The following is an 18,399-nucleotide window of genomic DNA, read 5'->3' on the forward strand; positions in this document are numbered from 1 at the left end:
TTGTTGCTCATAAGGTGACTTAATTGAGCTGACCTGGTCAACTACACATTTATATAATCTAATCACAACTGAGCCCTAACAATGACAATCAATGAACATTTATTAAACTCCTACTATATGCCAGTCACTGTGCTAAGCACTGTGGATAAAAAAGAGGCAAAGGATAGTCCCTGCCCTCAAGGAGCTTACAACATAATGAAGACAAATGTAAACAAATATAGACAAAGCAAGCTATATACAGAATAAATAGAAAAAAAATAACAGAAGGAAGACTCTGGAATTAAGAAGCATTGAGGAAGAACTCCTATAAAAGGCAGGTTTTTTGTCGGGATTTAAAGGAAGCCAGGGAGATCAGTAGATGGAATTGAGGAGGTTGAGCATTCCCAGAATGGGGGTCAGGCTGAGAGAATGCTCATCATAGAGAGTTGGAATGTCTTGTTTATGGAGCAGCCAGGAGGCAAGTGTCATTGGATCAAAGAGTTTATGTCAGGGATTAAGGAGCAAGAAGACTGGAAAAGTAGGAGGGAGTTAGGTTATGAAGAGCTTTGAACTCCAAGCAGAGGCAACAGGAAGCTTCTGGATTTTAGTAAGGGGAGGGCTGAAATGACAAGATCAGATCTGTGCTTTGGGAAAATCACTTTAATGGCTGAATAGAAGATGGATTAGAGTTGGGACTCAAGTCTTAAGTGAGGCAGACCCACTAACAGACTACTTCAGTAATGGAAGAATGAGGTAATAGTGCACCTACATTAAAGTGGTGGCAGTGTCAGATGAAGAAAGGGAGCATATTCAAAAGATGTTGCAAAGGAGATGTAGACTTTGGCAACAGCTTCAATATGGGGGGTGAGAAATCTAGTAAGGAGTCCAGGAAGACTCCTAGGTTGTGAACTTGAGGGACCAGAAAGATGGCACCTTCTAAAGTAATAGGGGAACTAGGAAAGGGAAGGATTTAGAAGAAAAATAATGAATTCTGTTTTATACACATTGAGTTTAATAGCAGAGAGTTTGGAGCAGGAAAGATAGATCATCCATCTAGAGATGGTAATTAGGTCTATGAAAGTTGACAGGATCAACAAGCAAAGGAGTATCAAGGGGAAAAGAAGGCTCAGGAAAGAAAACCCTGAGGGACATTCATGGTTAGAGGATGTGATCTGGAGAACAATCTGGCAAAGGAGACAGAGAAGGAGTGCTCAGATCAACAGTGTCAAAGGCTGCAGAGAGGTCAAAGAGAATGATAATTTTAAAAGGGTCATTGGATTTGGAGTAGAAATTTGGCCAATCCTTTTCTCTTTCCCTAATATAATTCTCTGTGTGTCTTTCACTGTTTCTCTCTCTTTCCACCACCCTCTTGTCTGAAGAGATCTCATGATACCTATTTTACCAAGAAATAATAAAGGCTATTTGCAATGGGATCCTTCTTATTTCTTACCCTGTATCTTATTTCTCTTACTCTGTACTTACTTATCTATGTATCTTAAAACCTACTATCTCCTCATATAAAACCCCATATCCTCTTCTTATCAAGGCCTATATCTTTGATCCCATCTCTTCAGGAAAGATTACTCCCAACTTGACTTCCAATTACCCCCTTTCTAAAATCTTCCATATCTCCTCGTTTATTAACTCCTCAACATTTTACAAACATATTCATATCTCCCCCACGATTAAAAAAACCTTTACTTGACCCTATCATGCCCTCAAATAATTATCTTCCAATTCTTTTCCTTTCCATAAGCAAAGTCCAAAGGAAATGTGTCTACAATTGTTGCCTCCTTTTCTCCTCTTGTTCACTTCTCAGCCTCTAGAAACCTAGTTTCAGACTTCATCAATCAATTGAATCTGTTCCCTCCCAAGTTACCACTAACCTAACCACCAAATCCAATGACTTTTTCAAAGTCCTTGTCCTTCATGACTTCTTCATTTAGCATTTAAAACTGTTGACTCCCTTCTCTATCTGCATATTCTTTCCCCTTTAGTTTTTGTGACATCCTTTTCTCACTTTACCTCCTACCTGCTTGACTATTCTTCAGTTTACTTTGCTGAATCATCATCCATGTTCCTCCACCTATACTTGAGGTGTTCTCCAAGATTGTACACTGGGTCTTCTCTCTCCACTCTCCGTGAAGATGATCAGTTTCCATGGCTTCAATTATTTCTGGGAAAATGACTCAAAGATCTATATTTGTAACCCTGATCTCACTCCTGATTTGCAATCTGCAATAACAGCTATCTATTGGACTGTCTCATAGCCACATCATGTCCAAAAGCGAACTTATCTCTTCTCCAAAACTCAGCCCTCTTCCAAAGTCTTCTGTCTTACTATCTTCCAGTATACTATCTTCCATCTTACTAACTTCCAGTCATCTAGAAATGAAACCCAAGAATCATGCTCAACTTTTCACTCACTCTCACCACCCCATCCCCAATTAGTTGCTAAGTCTTGTCAGTTCTTCTCCTAGGACTGCTTCATCTGCCCCCTCTCTCTATTGCATGACCATAACGCCCTACCAGAGGTCTTCCTTACTTCTCAATAGGTTCCTAACTGTTCCCTCTGTCTCAATTCTCTCTCCTTTCCAATTTGTCATCCATGCAACTGCTAAATTAATATTCTCAAAATATAGGTCTGTGTATTTTACTTCATTGATGAAGAAGTTCCAGGAATTCCCACTTGCATTGAGGTGGGGGAAAAAAAGCTCCTATGTTTAGCATTCATTCCAAGCTCCTGACAATTTGGTTCTCCATTCATTGAGACCTTTCCAGACTTACTCTCCTTCAACAGTCAGGTTAAGTTGGCCTAATTGATGCTTCTCAGTCAATATTCTATCTCCTGACTCCAGACCTTTGTACTACTTGAGCTCCAAGCTTGGAATGTACTTGGTCCTCCCCTCTACCTCCTGGAATCTCTAGCTTCCTTTGGGGCTTACTTCTAGAACTAGCTCCAGCTAAAGCTTTTCTTGATCCCCTCTGCCTTTAGTGTTTCTCTGAACACCCTGAATTTACCATCAACTTACTTGTGATATATTTTACATTTCCTTAAATGTATACATATTGTTTTCACCAAAAGAATACAAGACCCTTGAGAGCAAGAATTATCTAGCTTTTAATCACCTAATTCCTACCACAGTACCTAGCAGAGAGTATGAAAGTACAAATGCTTGTTGATATTTACCTTTGGATTGAACAGGAAGGAGGCACCTAATCTCTCTAAACTTCAGGAAGTTCTCTAAGACACATATACCAAGTTAGAGGGAATAGTGTCTCTCTTTATGAAGTCATAGTATGAATTTCAAAACTACTCCACCCTGTTCAGACCATTCTTTGGAGGATGGGATTTAGCTATTTCCTGATCAATGACAATGGAGATACTTGGAGTAAGAGTCAGGTCTTGGAAACTGCAATCTCCACCCTACTCAGGTAGAGATTAGGAAGAGCTGCAGCAAAAAGCTCAAGATTTAATTATTTGAGAATATGGCCCTCAACAGACATGTGCAAAAAAGGACAGACCTCTGGCCCGTCCTAGGTCAAGCTAGAGCTACCATTGGCACTTGTGAGGCACAGGAAGAGAGGTAGGGAACAGACTCTGGAATTCGCTCACTTCCTGTGGACAGGGCGAGACGCCAGTTCCTGCGAGGAGCTTGAGCTGGGAGGAGGCCCGCAGACAGCTTCTTTCAGATCGGTCACGTGAGTCAAGGACTGATTCCCTTCTTTACCTTGGCCTAAAAACTCCCTCTGACTCTATCAGAAGGTTGAGTTAACCTCTTTTCCTTTCCTCCTCTCTCCTTCTCTCCCTCTCCCTTTTCTTACTCCCATTGTGATTAAACCACCATAAACTCCATTCTGACTTGAGTGTTTCATTTAGGGAATTACATAGCTGAATTCCCTGGCGACCATAAATTAATATTTTAACAATCTCTAAAGGTGATTTTCACCATAACAATAGTCTTTGTATTTATAAGTTAAGGCACTTTAAGGAATTTGTGTACATGAGAATTTAAGAGTGTTAGAAATGCTGTATGGGCTTCTGCCCTCCACTTCTACAACTGACTTGGCTCACTTCTTATAATTTCTACCTGAGTTCATATTCTCAAAAAAACATTGTTTCTTAGGCTTGGATAAAGCATTTATCAACCTTGGGGAAAGTTTGAAACTTATCCCTTCCTGAGAATCATATCTCCTACATATGTCCCTGAAAAGCTTTGAATATTTATTAAAATACAATTTTAATTTGTTACAAAGCAAATATCTACATGGCCTAAAAGTGGAATTTACTGGTATTAAAAAATATGTGCATGTAAAAGAAGAAGCTCTAAACTTTTGACCTTACTCATCTCAGTCCACTTCCAGCTTTTCCTAGAAATTAAAGGGTTGAGGAGTGGGGATGGAGGGAACTTTGACTTCGACTTTTCTCATTTCACTCATTTGTAAACTTCGACAATAAAAGGATCGCAAATCTCGCACTAAATCCTTTTCCCCTACTCCCTACCCACATCTTTTCTTGGCCCTGTTACTATTTTACTTTTTTTCATTTAATTTTCATTTAATTCAGAAATCCCTTGTATCTGAATGTTAACTCCTCTCCCCACTTCCTGTTACTACCACTATAACAGGACAAATGAGTCTGGCCTCCACTCTCTTTTTCCCTTTTATCTCTGCCTTTCCTTTCCCACAATCCAAATCAAAGAATAATTGGATTAGTTTTTTAAAATCTCATTAATATAGCAACATCATAATATGTCATAGTCAGACATCTAAAGTATATTTTCCATATCACACTATTCCAATCACTGTCTTATTACAATTATTTATTAAGTGCCTCCTTTGTAGTAGGCACTATACTAAGCTTTGGGGTTACAGAGAGAGTCCTTGTATGTGTCTCCTGTTGTTCTTCAGTTATATCCAAATCTTTCTGATGCCAGTTGGGGTTTTCTTGTTTTCTTGTTGTTGCTTTTTTTTTAAACTGGAGCTGTTGGCCATTTCTTTTTCCAGTTCATTTTAGAGAAAAGGAAAGTGAAGTGAAGAAAAGACAAGTCACTTGGTCACTTACCTTCTCTGAACCGCAGTTTCAGCAGCAGAATGATATTCAGTCTAACTCCATAACCAATTAAAGAATAATTTTAAAAATTAGTTAAATCTTCCAGAAGAGTCATTTCCTTTGCTACTAGCAGCAATGCAATGATCCAGGACAACTCTGAGGGACTTAGGAGAAAGAACACTATCCACATTCAGAGAAGGAACTGTGGGAGTAGAAACACTGAAGAAAAACATATGATTTATCACTTGTTTATATGGGTATATGATTTGGGGTTTGGGTTTTAAAAGAGTATTACAAAAATGAATAATATGGACATTTAAAAATTTTTTAAAGGGTCACACTGTCAATTGTATATTTCCATACATATAGATATATAGAGACACACACATCCTTGAGAGTAAGGGATCTCTTTGTACCCATATGTATATATGGGTGTATTGTATATGTACATATGGAAATCTATATTGATGGAAATCTCTAATTGAAAGGATACCAAGTATTATAATTTCACTTAAAGCATTTTCAAGCTCAGTAGTATGATTAGGCATTTATGTAATTCTTTATTATTCTAATTGTTTTCTGTCTTGTATTTCACTTTGTGCCTCATTTTCTTTGGATAAGATAATAAAAAATAGAGCTTATATATTAGTAATTTGGTATCAATCTGTCTTATAGCTTTCCTAAGGAAGAACACAAGAATGAATTACAAAGGAACAACACTCTGGGAACTTAACTTGCCAGGACAAGAGGCTATTTTAAATGTAGTACATATTCCAGAAATAGGGATGATGATACCTTTACTACCTATTTCAGAGATGTGATATTTTCTAATTTTTTTGTTTGTTTTTATCATGAGAGATAGAAAAATATACAATTTAAAAATATTTTAATTTTTATTCTTTTAGCAACTACATGTATAAAATACACATTTAAGGAATAATAGACCAGGAAGCAGCTACATGGCTCAGTGAATTCACAGCCAGGCCTAGAGATGGAAGAACTGAGTTCAAATTGTCTAGCTATTATTGCTCTTCTGCATTGGAACCAATATTTAGTATTGATTTGAAGACAGAAGGTAAGAGTTTTAAAAAAGAAAGAAAGAATATACCAGGCTTATTAAAAGTAAAAAGTCCAAACATAAAACGGATCCCCTATAAATAGTGAAGTTATCCAGACTTTCATGTTTGTAGATATTATGCTGACTGCAACATGCCCCAGAATGTTCAAGAAGATCCATGATTACTCAAAACAGATTAGTCTAATAAAATATGCAAAAAAGGCTAAATGGATGGAAAAAATGCTATTGCCTACACTGTAACATATAGTTGGTGAACAATCCATTGTGAGTCCATTAGCACATAGGTCTGAAATAACCTCTACAGATAGACAACAACGAATTGGAATCAAAGTAAATAAAAAAAGAAATAGAGCACAATTGAGAAACAATAAAGGGTTTTAAAAAATCCCAATCTGTTCCTTGGCACAAAAATCCTTTTCTTAAACTCAAATGTTCTCTCAATGATTTAATATGGTTACAAATTTTGGCATTCCAAAGGCTCCAAAAAAGACAATAGGAAATGGAAGTAGATGAGAAGGAAAAGGGTTTATGGCAATAAGCATAATAAACTATGCCATAAATCAGTAATCATTAAAAAGATTTTTAATTGGGGGATGGGGGGAAAGAGAGGTAATGTAACAGATTAAGTACACAACATGCAGAAACAAGCAAGCACAGTAGAATGGGGCTTGATGAACCCAAAGAACCCAGATACTATAGAAGGGCTTTTTATTTGACATAAACTACTGGGAAAAACTATACAAAGGCTGGAGTAAATCGGGTTTAGATCAACACTTCATACTATTTGGTATAAAATAATATACTATGTGTGAATTTTAGAATTATTCCACCCTGCTTGATCTTTAGAATTTTAGCAACCAGGAATGTATACACTCCCACTTAAGGATTAACTGTAGGGGAGGATGGCCTATAACCAACATGTACTAGCAAGTGACAAATCAGAAACAACTGACTGATCCCCTGGGCTGTCCTAAGAAAAGTTTAAGCAATCATTGGTACATGTGAGACACAGGAAGTGATGTAAAGAACTACCTTTATATTTCAAGTCACTTCCTGTGACAGGGCCCCTTTTGCTGACTTGGCCCTGGAACTCGAGCCTGAAGGAGCTCATGGAGACCTCAGACTGCCCTCCTTTTAGAAGGCTAGGTGGTGAGTGATTAGACTGACTTCCTTTCCCTTGGCTTTCTGGAGAGGCCCCTTGACCAAGGCCTTTGAACTCCTGCTTGACTCAGTCCGGGCTGGAGCAGTTCAGTTACCTTTTTCCTCTCTTATTCTTAATTCCTTCCTTCTATTGTAAATAAACAATCATAAAATTCTATTCTGACTTGAGTATTTCATTGGGATTTAGAAATTAAATCCTTGAAGACCATTAAATAATATATTCAGTCTCAACCCTAAAAATTTTACCCTTAACATATGATGGTATCCTTGGAGAATTGAGATAATAACTTCAACAAAGTTACATGTTACAAAATAAATCTTCAAAAATCAATAGCATTTCTATATAATGATAACAAATTCCTAGAACCAAAAAAAAAAGAAAAGAAAAGAAAGAAAAGAAAAAGGATAGGAAAGGAAAGGAAATACCCTTCTGAATAACTACAAAATATATAAAATATCTGAGAATCATTCTACCGGAGCATCTAAAAGACTTGCATAGACTCGATTACAAAGTGCTCCAAAGAATGACTTAAATAGCTGGAGATATACTCAGTGCTCATGGCAAGGCCCTGCCAACATAGTAAAAATGATAATACCTCCAAAGTGAATTTAAATTTGTAGTGCTAAACCATTCAGACCAGATCTGCAATCAATAAAACCTGATTCAAAATCTGGCCTATTAAAAAATAAAATTAAAAAACTGGCCTCTGACACTAGTTGTATGAAATGTATAACTTACTCAATCTCTTTGTTCCTTTAAAATGGAGATTATAATAACTTCCAGGGTTATCCCAAGGATCAGGTGAGATCCATTTGGCAGCTGTGTCTTGCCCAAGATCATACCCATAACAAGTAGCAGAGAGAATATTAGAATCCAAGCACTCCAACTCCAAGCTAACCACTCTTCCATTATAGTTCACTTTCTTTCCATATATTAAAAATTCATTTTGTTTCAATACTAGCATCTGATTACAGAACCAAAGAACATTAGCATTAGTGGGGACCTCATAGGCAACATGCTTTAGTAACAGGAAAACCAGATTTGGAATCAACAGATGTATTTAAATTCTAACAACACATTAATTACTATAATTCATGGCTTTGTGCAAGCCATTTAGTGTCAACATGATCTGAATATTTAAGTTTTCTAATCTGGATATTCCTCATATGTAAAATAAAAAGCTAGGATCAGAGGGAGTTCAAATGTCCTTCTAACTCTAAAACCTTGGTTCTAGATAATTTTGTTTAACCCTTGTCTATAATCTTCTAAACTAGAAGTGCCAAATTCATTGCCAGTCCGTGTGGTCCCAAACCAGATTAAACTGTAATTAGGAAAGCTTTTTAAAAAATAAATAAAAATACAATAAAACATAGATAATTTTAATTTGTGGTTTTCTCTGTCAATCTATGGCCTCTTATCCCAAATTCTATTTGATTTTGACATCATTGTGAGAATCTCAATGACATCCAATCCTGGATAACTCGCTATTAATGCAGTTCATGCCACATTTGAATAAGTTAAATTCTTGGGAAATTTGTCTTATACTACATCTGCCTTCCTTGTAGTTTCTACCCATTGGTTCTAATTCTGCTTTTCACAAGCAAGAAAAGTAAGTTTAATATCTCTTCCATGTAAATTCTTGCTCTATAACAAGAAGCTAATATTTAATTAAGCTAGAATTGCACTTTTGTTTATTTCAGAAATAATTTTTTTGAACTACTGGAATTATTTTAAGAATATGAACATATTTGCAAACATATCCACCAGAGGGAGCTATTCTCATTAAGAAGACATTTTAGTTCTTTTTGTTTAAAAAAAAAAAGTAGAAATGAGATTCTTTGGGAAACTATTTGGCTAAACAATGTATCTGAAAGTGCTTCTCATTAAAGTACTATTGCTTAGAGAACCTTTCCTTGTTAGGGCTAGTAGTCAAAATCTATACACCACAAGGAAGAAAAATATGTACTCAAGTTATAGGAGATTTTTCTAGCTGGACAAAAGTGAAGTTTAAGGAATTTTCCTGTGGTTAAAAGGGCAATGACTTCCTGTTTCTTTCCCATCCTATTTCTCCTTCCCAGTTCATAGATTTATATGTTTTAAGTAAAATTTTTCTTTATTACAGAAAATACTGAGAATGATCTTTGAAAGCTCCTCTCAGTTTGGAAATTTACATAGCTTGGATTTCAGGTATGTAGGCGATCTACCTTCATTCTTTCTTGACCTGTAAATCTTCTTCCCTTCATTCATTTGGAGGAATTTCTAAAAGCAAACATACTGGGATCCTAAACAAAGTCTCTGTCCATAAAACTGCTACCATGTTAGATGAAAATATCAGGATGGTGGAGTAAAGGGTAATAGTGACAGTAGGGAGGTGGGATGCTTACACTTATATGGAGAATTCATTTCAGAAATTACTCCCATCACGAAAAGATTTGTCAGGCCTATAAAATATAGATTTCAAGTACTCTAAACGACAGCTGATTTATAAGATAATCATGTATAATTAAGTACCACTAGTCTGGACAAAATCAGTTTGAGAACACTGGTGGGAGAAGGTGAGAAAGTGGTGTTAAGGATTTTAATTATCTAAGTAGAAAAGCTTCGACACTCTTTTGCTAAAATCATCTTAGTTCTCCTTAATGATAATTTCATCCTGGCATAGTTCCTGTCACATAGAGATGCTTAACATTTGCTTGTTGATTTGTCGAGGAACCAATGGGAAGGGCTTCTCTTCTGGATATGATTCTCCCTAACAAGGAGAAACTGAATGTTGAAATGGAAATAACTGGAATCTTACCAAAAAGTAATCCCTCCATCTTAGAAATTATGATAGAAGAACAGCTAGGTGACTCAGTGGATTGAGAGCCAGACCTAGAGATACGAAGTCCAGGGTTAAAATCTGACTTCAGATACTTCCTAGCTGTGTGTGACCCTGGGCAAGTCACTTAACCCCCAATGACTAGCCCTGACTACTCTTCTTCCTTGGAACCAATACACAGTGTTGATTCTAAGACAGAAAGTAAGGGTTTTATTTAAAAAACAGAAAAACTATGAGAGAAGAGACGAGCTCTAAGCATAATCTGACCTGCACCCTAGATTTTGGGAAAACAAATTTTAAGAGATCAAAGAAAGGATACTTGGGATTCCATGGACTAAAATTATTCAGGGGAAGTCAGCAAGAAAAGGATAAGAAGCTCTGAAATGTGAAATTCTGAATGCATAAAGGGAAACCATAACCTTTGGGAATGGGGATTTCAAAGGGGAGTGGGCAAAAAGAACAAAACTGTTTTGCTGAAGGAATTCACGGACTTAGATTTTTCTTTTTTAGAGCTTTATGATTCCTTTTTTAAAACAGCACAGTCTCCCTGATCTACTTCAACCAATAAACCTTTCCTAAGAACAAAGAAAGAAATATATGAGGGTTGTTTCTTATAAGGGGCAGCTCTCTGGATGTATGGAGGAAGTGAAATAAAGATATAAAGGAAATTTAGGCAGTATAAAACCAAAAAATATCAATAACAAAATCATTTTTAAAATATAAGAAAAATATTTGGGTAAAAATGACTAGAAAAAATATTATAAAATATAAGCAGTATTCTGTACCCATAGTCCCCCACCTCCACCCCCAATCCCATCTCTGTCTCAAGGAGGAAATTTTATTTTATCAGCTGTTCTTCAGGTTCATTTTCAGATATTTCAATAAATGAATTTAGTACCCTTTTTTGTTGTTGCACTGATTTTCTTTGCATCTTTGTAATCATTGTGTTTAAGTTGTTTCTTTGGTTCTACTTATTTTACTCTGAGTTCATTTAAGACTTACTATATTTCCCTGAGTCAGGGAGGTGGCATAGACTGCTGCGCCTGGGATAGGAAATATTCTTCTTGAGTTTAAATCTGGCCTCAGACACTTACTGGGGTATGGAAATAGCTATATTGGGAAGTTACACATATGTTAATGTGAACACACACACACACACACACACACACACACACACAGACTATGGGCAAGATGCTAGTTTTAATAATCTTCAAGGAAAAGTAGCTTACTAAAAAAGAGCCAGTCACTAGAGTTCAATGTCACCTGGTAAGAAGTCTATAACAGATTGCCTGAGGGATCTGTTTAGCATTTCTATCAATGACTTGACTACAGGCACAAATGGCATGCCTGTCAAGTTCTAAGATGACACAAAGCTGGGAGAAATTTACAACATATCGGAGAATAAAAAAAAAAATCTTAAAAGTCTCTAGACAATTCTATAAGATGAAATTCACTAGAGATGAATCTAAACTCTTTTCATATACTTAAAACGTTAAATAAATCTATCATCTCATGGAGCAACCATGATAGTCACAACCCATGTATGCATACTTGTCTACCTCTTCCCCAAAATTCACCATCCAGGGTCCATCCAATAGAATGATGGCCTTCTTTGCTTTCTTCAAATATCAGCTACTAGCGGAGCCATTGCTCACTCTGGTAATATAGTCAGCTGATCTGTTTATTCTACAATTCATTGACTTCATCTTCTACTCTTATTTTTCTTCATTCTTTCACTTGAATTTTTAAAAAAATTAAATTCACAAGTGCAGATGGGAGAGATTGAGCCAGAGTAAAGCTTGTCAGAAAAAGATTAGAGGGGTTTGGGAATTTGAAAATTCAATATATATCAACAACAAGAAATGGCAGCCAAGAAAATTAATGTGATTTTAGGCTCTATTGAGTGGGATGGTTTCCAAGAACAAAAAGGGAGTAGTCCTATGGTATTCTGCCCTGTTCAAATCCTATTTGGAATTTAGCATGGTGTATGGGAGTCCACATTTTAGGAAAGATTGAAAATGTGAAGATAGAATTGTCTCCCTTTGTCTATTTTAATCAAATCAAGAACTTAAAGTACCCCTACTTAATAGCTAGCTAGCTATTAGGCAAGAGAGCTCACAAGTCACTTACTCATTCACACCCCCAAAGGCCACAAGTACTCTCCCTCTTGGGTAGTGCTAGGCAAATTTGGATCCTGTGAAGAGGGGGAGAGACAGGAAATGGTGTGGGAAAAAGGGGTATAAAAAAACACCAGCATGGTCTGGCCTCTTTCTTTCCTTGGTTTTTGGAGAGACTGGTTCCTTGGAGACCATTCCTTCCTTGGTTTTTGGAGAAACACTTCCCTTGCATTCTGGGTCAGTGTAGAGCTGAAGAGACACACTGTTCCTTGGAATCATTCTGTGTTTGTGGAACTCTGGCTGAAAACACCACCTGGATTTCTGGCAGAAGACACCACCGGAACTTTCACATGGAGATCAGGACTTGTGGGAGCCCCTGCTAGAGGCTAAGCCAGACTTCATTGGAGCAGCACTTAGGGCAGTAGACTAGACAAGGCTCTATCTCCTTCCTACATTTCCCACTTTCAATATCTCTCCCTTGTTGTAAGTAAAAGCTTCTAATAGTCATTTTGACTTAGGGACTAATATTTTATAAACAATGAGGACTTTATAACTCTCATATTGAGTCAAAACCTAAATTTAATTGTTATAAAACTCTAGAGTCAAATACATTCAGAATTATTAAAGACCTGGAGATGATGTCTTTTGGATCAGATGGAATATAGGGAATTGTTTTTACCTAGAGGAAAAGATGAATGTGAGAACTGGACTCAAATATCTGAAATACAGTCACATAGGAGAAAGATTAGCTAGAGGTAGGAGCAATTGATAGAATGTGAAAAGAAGTCAATTTAAGCTTTATGTTCCAAAACATCTCCATAGGTAGGGACTTCTTTATCTTGGAGGTCTCAAGGCAAGAGTTGAATGATTAAGTTATATTACAGAGAAATTTCTTATTTTGGTACAGAGTAGACTAGAGAGCCTTTGAGGTATTAACCAACATAATACACATTTTGTGATACAATGATTCATATAATGGGGATAATATTTGACAGCCTCGTGGTACAATAGAAAGAACACTGGCTCTGGAATCAGAGAACCTGGGTATAAATCCTGTATTTTATCTAAGACCTGAGTTGTATTTGAATTTTAACCAATAAAGAATGAGACTATTCTCTCTGAGAATTATTTATTAAGGTGGGCATGTAATTGCCATTAACAAAAAATGGGTTCTTTTCAATAGCCTCTTTCCTTGAGCAAGTCCTGCCCCTTACATATAAAGGGAATTTTGTCCCTCTTTCTGACTGGTCTGATAGTTCAACCTTTGGACTTCGTGATAGTCCCCATTGGTGGATATTTTTAAAAGAGATCTCAACCCTTCCTTCATGACCTCACCACAGGGGATATCAGTCTTATACCAGAAGATGCCAGCCCCCACCCCCAATCTCCAGGCACATAGCTGGCCCAGCATACTTTCAAAAGGGTCAGAGTTCACCACAATCAGTCAGGTCCTTAATCCTGTTATCCTTTTAAAATCTTAACAAAAGAAGGAATGTCCCAATCAGATTTGGTAGCCTGGGAGGGAAATTTAGGAAGAGCATCAGTTTAGGCTGTTTTAGCTAACCTTGGGAAGCTCAAGAGGAAAATGATCTCACATAATATCATAATTCAGTATTAATTTTCCACACCTGACAAGGTGTGAGAGGGACAAGCATCTATCTGTGTTTCCTTATAAAATGAGGGGGTTAAACCAGTTTGCCTCTAAAGTCTAGCTCTATGGTCCTATGTTGTAACAATCATAGATTTAAAGTGAAAATGGTCATTGAACCCAAATCATTAATTTTTACAGATGAAGAACCGGAGGCCAAGAAAAGCTAGGTAATTTGCCCAGGGACATAAGACTACTAAATGTCCAAAGTGGGATTTGAACTCACATTTTTTTCTAACTACACATACTCTTTCTACCACACCAAACAAGGTAATGTTATCTTGTCAAGTTATGTTGTAATCCTACCTTGCAATATAAATATAACTCTTACAATACAGTGAAAGTATTGACTACAAAACCAATGCAAGATTGTCTAAAGTCCAGGGAAAGAAGCTTTGGGGGCTAAGTCAGAATGTTGTTTATCTTCTTTCTGAGAAATCAAAAAATAGTGTTGGTCCCAAGAGGAACTACAATTTGGAAATGTAGCACAACCCAAAGAAAGCATAACCTGATTTTTATACCTTAAGTTGAACTTTGAAAGATTTTATAAAGGAACCAAGGTACTATTATTCCTGAAATAGTACCAGATCAAAATTATCTGGAGCTAGAACCTAGAATATCTTTGCTTATTGTACAAGGTGACTCAATTTTTTTTCTTAAAGTATTCCTAATTCATAAAGTGTTAATAATAGCTAGATAGCATTTATAGAATCTACTATGTTCTAGACAGTGTGATAAGCATCTTATAAATTTCATCTCATTTTATCCCTACAATAACACTAGGAGGTGGGTACCATTATTATACTCATTTTATAATTGAGGAAATTGAGGCAAAGAGACGTTAAATAAATTCAGATCTTCCTGACTCCAGGCCCAGCACTCTAGCTGTTATATCTCCTAGCTCTTTGGTTAAATGTTTATTTATACCTTTTGTCTGTATTTAGTGATCCTGATACGGTTTAGTGGAAAGAATGGCAGTTTTGGAGTCAGAGGACCTAGGATCAAATTTAAAACTTATATACTTGTGTGACTTTGGGAAAAACACTTTTATTCTAAGATCCTTGGTTTCTACCATGTTAATGGGAGGTGGGGGGGGGGGGCTTGAACCAAATGGCCTCTAATATTCTTTCTATTTCTAAATCTTATGATCCTGTAACCAAATGTCCTCAAAATTTCCTTTTAATGATAATATTCTCTTATTCTGTAGACATACAGATATTAAACTAGGACTATAGGAAGAGCCCCTGTTTATCTCTCAACTGACCAGGAACCAACAATCCTAAAGGTGGAATCAGTAAGGTGTTTCACATAACCTGTTCAAGGAAGTTCAATTTTGCTTACTTCCCCCCACCAGCATACCTGACTCTCTCTGTCTGTCTCTGTCTCTGTCTCTGTCTCTGTCTCTGTCTCTGTCTCTCTCTTTCAGTTTCTTTCCCTTTTTCTCTCCTTTCTCCCCCTTCCTTTCCCCTCTCTCTCTCTGTCTCTGTCTCTATCTCTCTGTCTCTCTCTCCCCATCTCTCCATTTGTCTGTGTCTCTCTCATCTCTCACTTCCTCTGTTTCTTTCTCAATCTCTCTTTCTGTCTATCTGTTTGTCCTTCTCTCTCCATCCCACCTCTTTCCCTCTATTTCATCAGACCCTAAGCAAAGAATATTCTTTATTAGATCCTGCACTTGGGAAATGAAATAGATGCAATGTGAATGTGCAGACTGAATTTAAAATAAGATTAAAATTAAATTCATTCCATATATCCAGTGGGAAAATAGAGTGGTATTTATCTATCCATCAATCCAGTACAGTATCCTAGTCATCAGCCTCTCCAATTGCTAGAAGGCTCAGTTTATGCAGAATTCTTGTGATATGCTAATTACTTTATTTTCCCATGAAAAGTCACAAAGAGACTTTTTTTTGCTCTGGACACAACTTTATTTCCTCAGTGAATTTTTTTTTTGCTTTTTTTATGGTATCTCTAACATTTAGTAAATTGCCTAGCATATAGTGCTAAATAAATTATTTTTCATTTGGAAAACTAAAAGAAATTGGTAAGTGCATCAGAAAATGGAATTGCCTTCCTACAACTTTGTACACCTGAAAAATGGGAAAGCCTCAAAAAAAAAAGACAAGAAAGAAAGGCAGTAATAATTGTTATTATAACAATGACTTGCATTCATGCTGTGCTTGAAGGTTCACAGGGTGCCTTCCCATAAAAAGTTCTGTAAGCAGGTAGAATGAGTCCCTTTAATTTAAGCAACACAACCAAAAGGAAGCAAAAACAAAGAGAGAAATGCGACAGACCACTGATTGGTTAGAGCGACTCTTCAAATGCGCATTGCGCCTCGCCATCCAAAACACACCCAGACAGTTCGTGCATTTTACAACATGAGTCATCTTAGAGATCCATCGTATTTGCAAACATTCCAGTCCTGCCTGGACTACAAGCTGTCTGCCAAGGGACCACTCACTGGAAGCTCAACCGAGAAATGGAACCAGTTCAGAGACGCAGTGAAGGAAACATCAAAGGCAGTCCTAGGCCCCAAACAACGCTACCACCAGGACTGGTTTGACGAGAACAACACTGCTATTGAAGACCTACTGAGCAAAAAGAACAAAGCCTTTATGGAGTGGCAAAATAACCCAAACTCTGCTCCTAAAAAGGACAGATTCAAGTCTTTCCAAGCCATGGGGCGCAGCGTGAGATCAGGAAGATGCAAGACCGATGGTGGGAAAAAAAGGCAGAAGAAATCCAGCGGTTTGCTGATACAAAAAACGACAAATAATTTTTCAGTGCCCTCAAGACTGTCTATGGGCCATTAAAACCCACCACCACTCCCTTGCTATCCTCTGATGGTGACACTCTCATAAAAGATAACAAAGGCATCAGCAACAGGTGGAAAGAACACTTCAATCAGCTTCTCAACCAACCCTCTTCAGTCGACCAAAGCGCCCTTGACCACATCCCCCAAAACCATACCATTGAACAACTTGACGTCCCTCCTTCAATAGAGGAAGTCCAAAAAGCCATTAAACAAATGAGTGCAGGCAAGGCACCTCATAAGGACGGGATCCCAACCGAGGTGTACAAGGCCTTAAATGGAAAGGCACTCCAGGCATTCCACATAGTGCTGACCAGCATATGGGAAGAGGAAGACATGCCCCCAGAACTCAGAGATGCCTCCATCGTAGCCCTATACAAGAACAAAGGCTCATGAGCAGCCTGTGACAACTACAGAGGCATCTCACTACTCTCCACTGCTGGAAAGATCCTCGCCCGTGTTATACTCAACAGACTCCTGTCATCTGTTTCAGAGCAGAACCTGCCTGAATCACAATGTGGCTTCCAACCAGATCTCAGCACCATCGACATGGTCTTCACGGTGAGGCAAATGCAGGAAAAATGCCTTGAGCAGAACCTAAGTCTCTACATTGTCTTCATAGACCTGACAAAGGCATTCGACACAGTGAACAGGGACGCATTGTGGGTGATTATCAGCAAGCTCGGTTGCCCAGCAAAATTTGTCAAACTGATCCAACTCTTTCATGTCGACATGACAGGGAAAGTCCTATCTGGTGGAGAGACTTCCGATCGCTTCAACATCTCCAATGGCATGAAACAAGACTGTGTCCTTGATCTGGTACTATTCAACCTATACTTCACCCAAGTATTACAACATGCTGTGATGGATCTAGACCTGGGCATCTACATCAAATACCGGCTAGATGGCTCACTATTCGACCTTTGCCTCCTGACTGCAAAAACAAAGACAACAGAGAGACTCATCCTGGAAGCTCTCTTCACAGATGACTATGCTCTCATGGCCCACCAAGAAAATCACCTTCAAACCATTGTGGACAGGTTCTCTACTGCAACAAAACTGTTTGGCCTGACTATCAGCCTCAGCAAAACAGAGGTGCTATTCCAACCTGCACCAGGGAGGACAACGAACCAGCCGTGCATTACAATCGATGGCATGCAGCTTTCTAACGTCAATACTTTCAAGTACCTGGACAGCACCATCACCAACAACGGGTCCCTAGACCATGAGATCAATGCCAGGATCCAAAAGGCCAGCCAGGCACTCGGGCAGCTGCGCTCCAAAGTCCTCCAACACAGCGGTGTAAGCACTGCAACGAAGCTCAAAGTGTACAACGCAGTGGTCCTCAGCTCACTTCTATATGGTTATGAGACATGGACATGTACCGAAAGCCCATGAAACAGCTGGAGCAATTCCACCAATGCTCCCTCCAGTCAATCATGAGGATCCAATGGCAGGACTGAATCACCAACCAGGAAGTCCTTGACAGAGCCAACTCCACCAGCATCGAAGTCATGGTCCTCAAAACCCAGCTACGATGGTCTGGACACGTCATCCTCATGGACCCACAGCGAATACCAAGACAAGTATTCTATGGTGAACTGTCAGCTGGACTCAGGAAACAAGGTCGACCAAAGAAAAGATTCAAGGATCAGTTAAAGTCAAACTTGAAGTGGGCTGGCATTACACCAAAGCAACTAGAACTCGCTGCCTCTGACAGAAGCAGCTGGTG

The sequence above is a fragment of the Monodelphis domestica genome, chromosome 4 (assembly GCF_027887165.1).
Source record: "Monodelphis domestica isolate mMonDom1 chromosome 4, mMonDom1.pri, whole genome shotgun sequence".
Taxonomy (NCBI): domain Eukaryota; kingdom Metazoa; phylum Chordata; class Mammalia; order Didelphimorphia; family Didelphidae; genus Monodelphis; species Monodelphis domestica.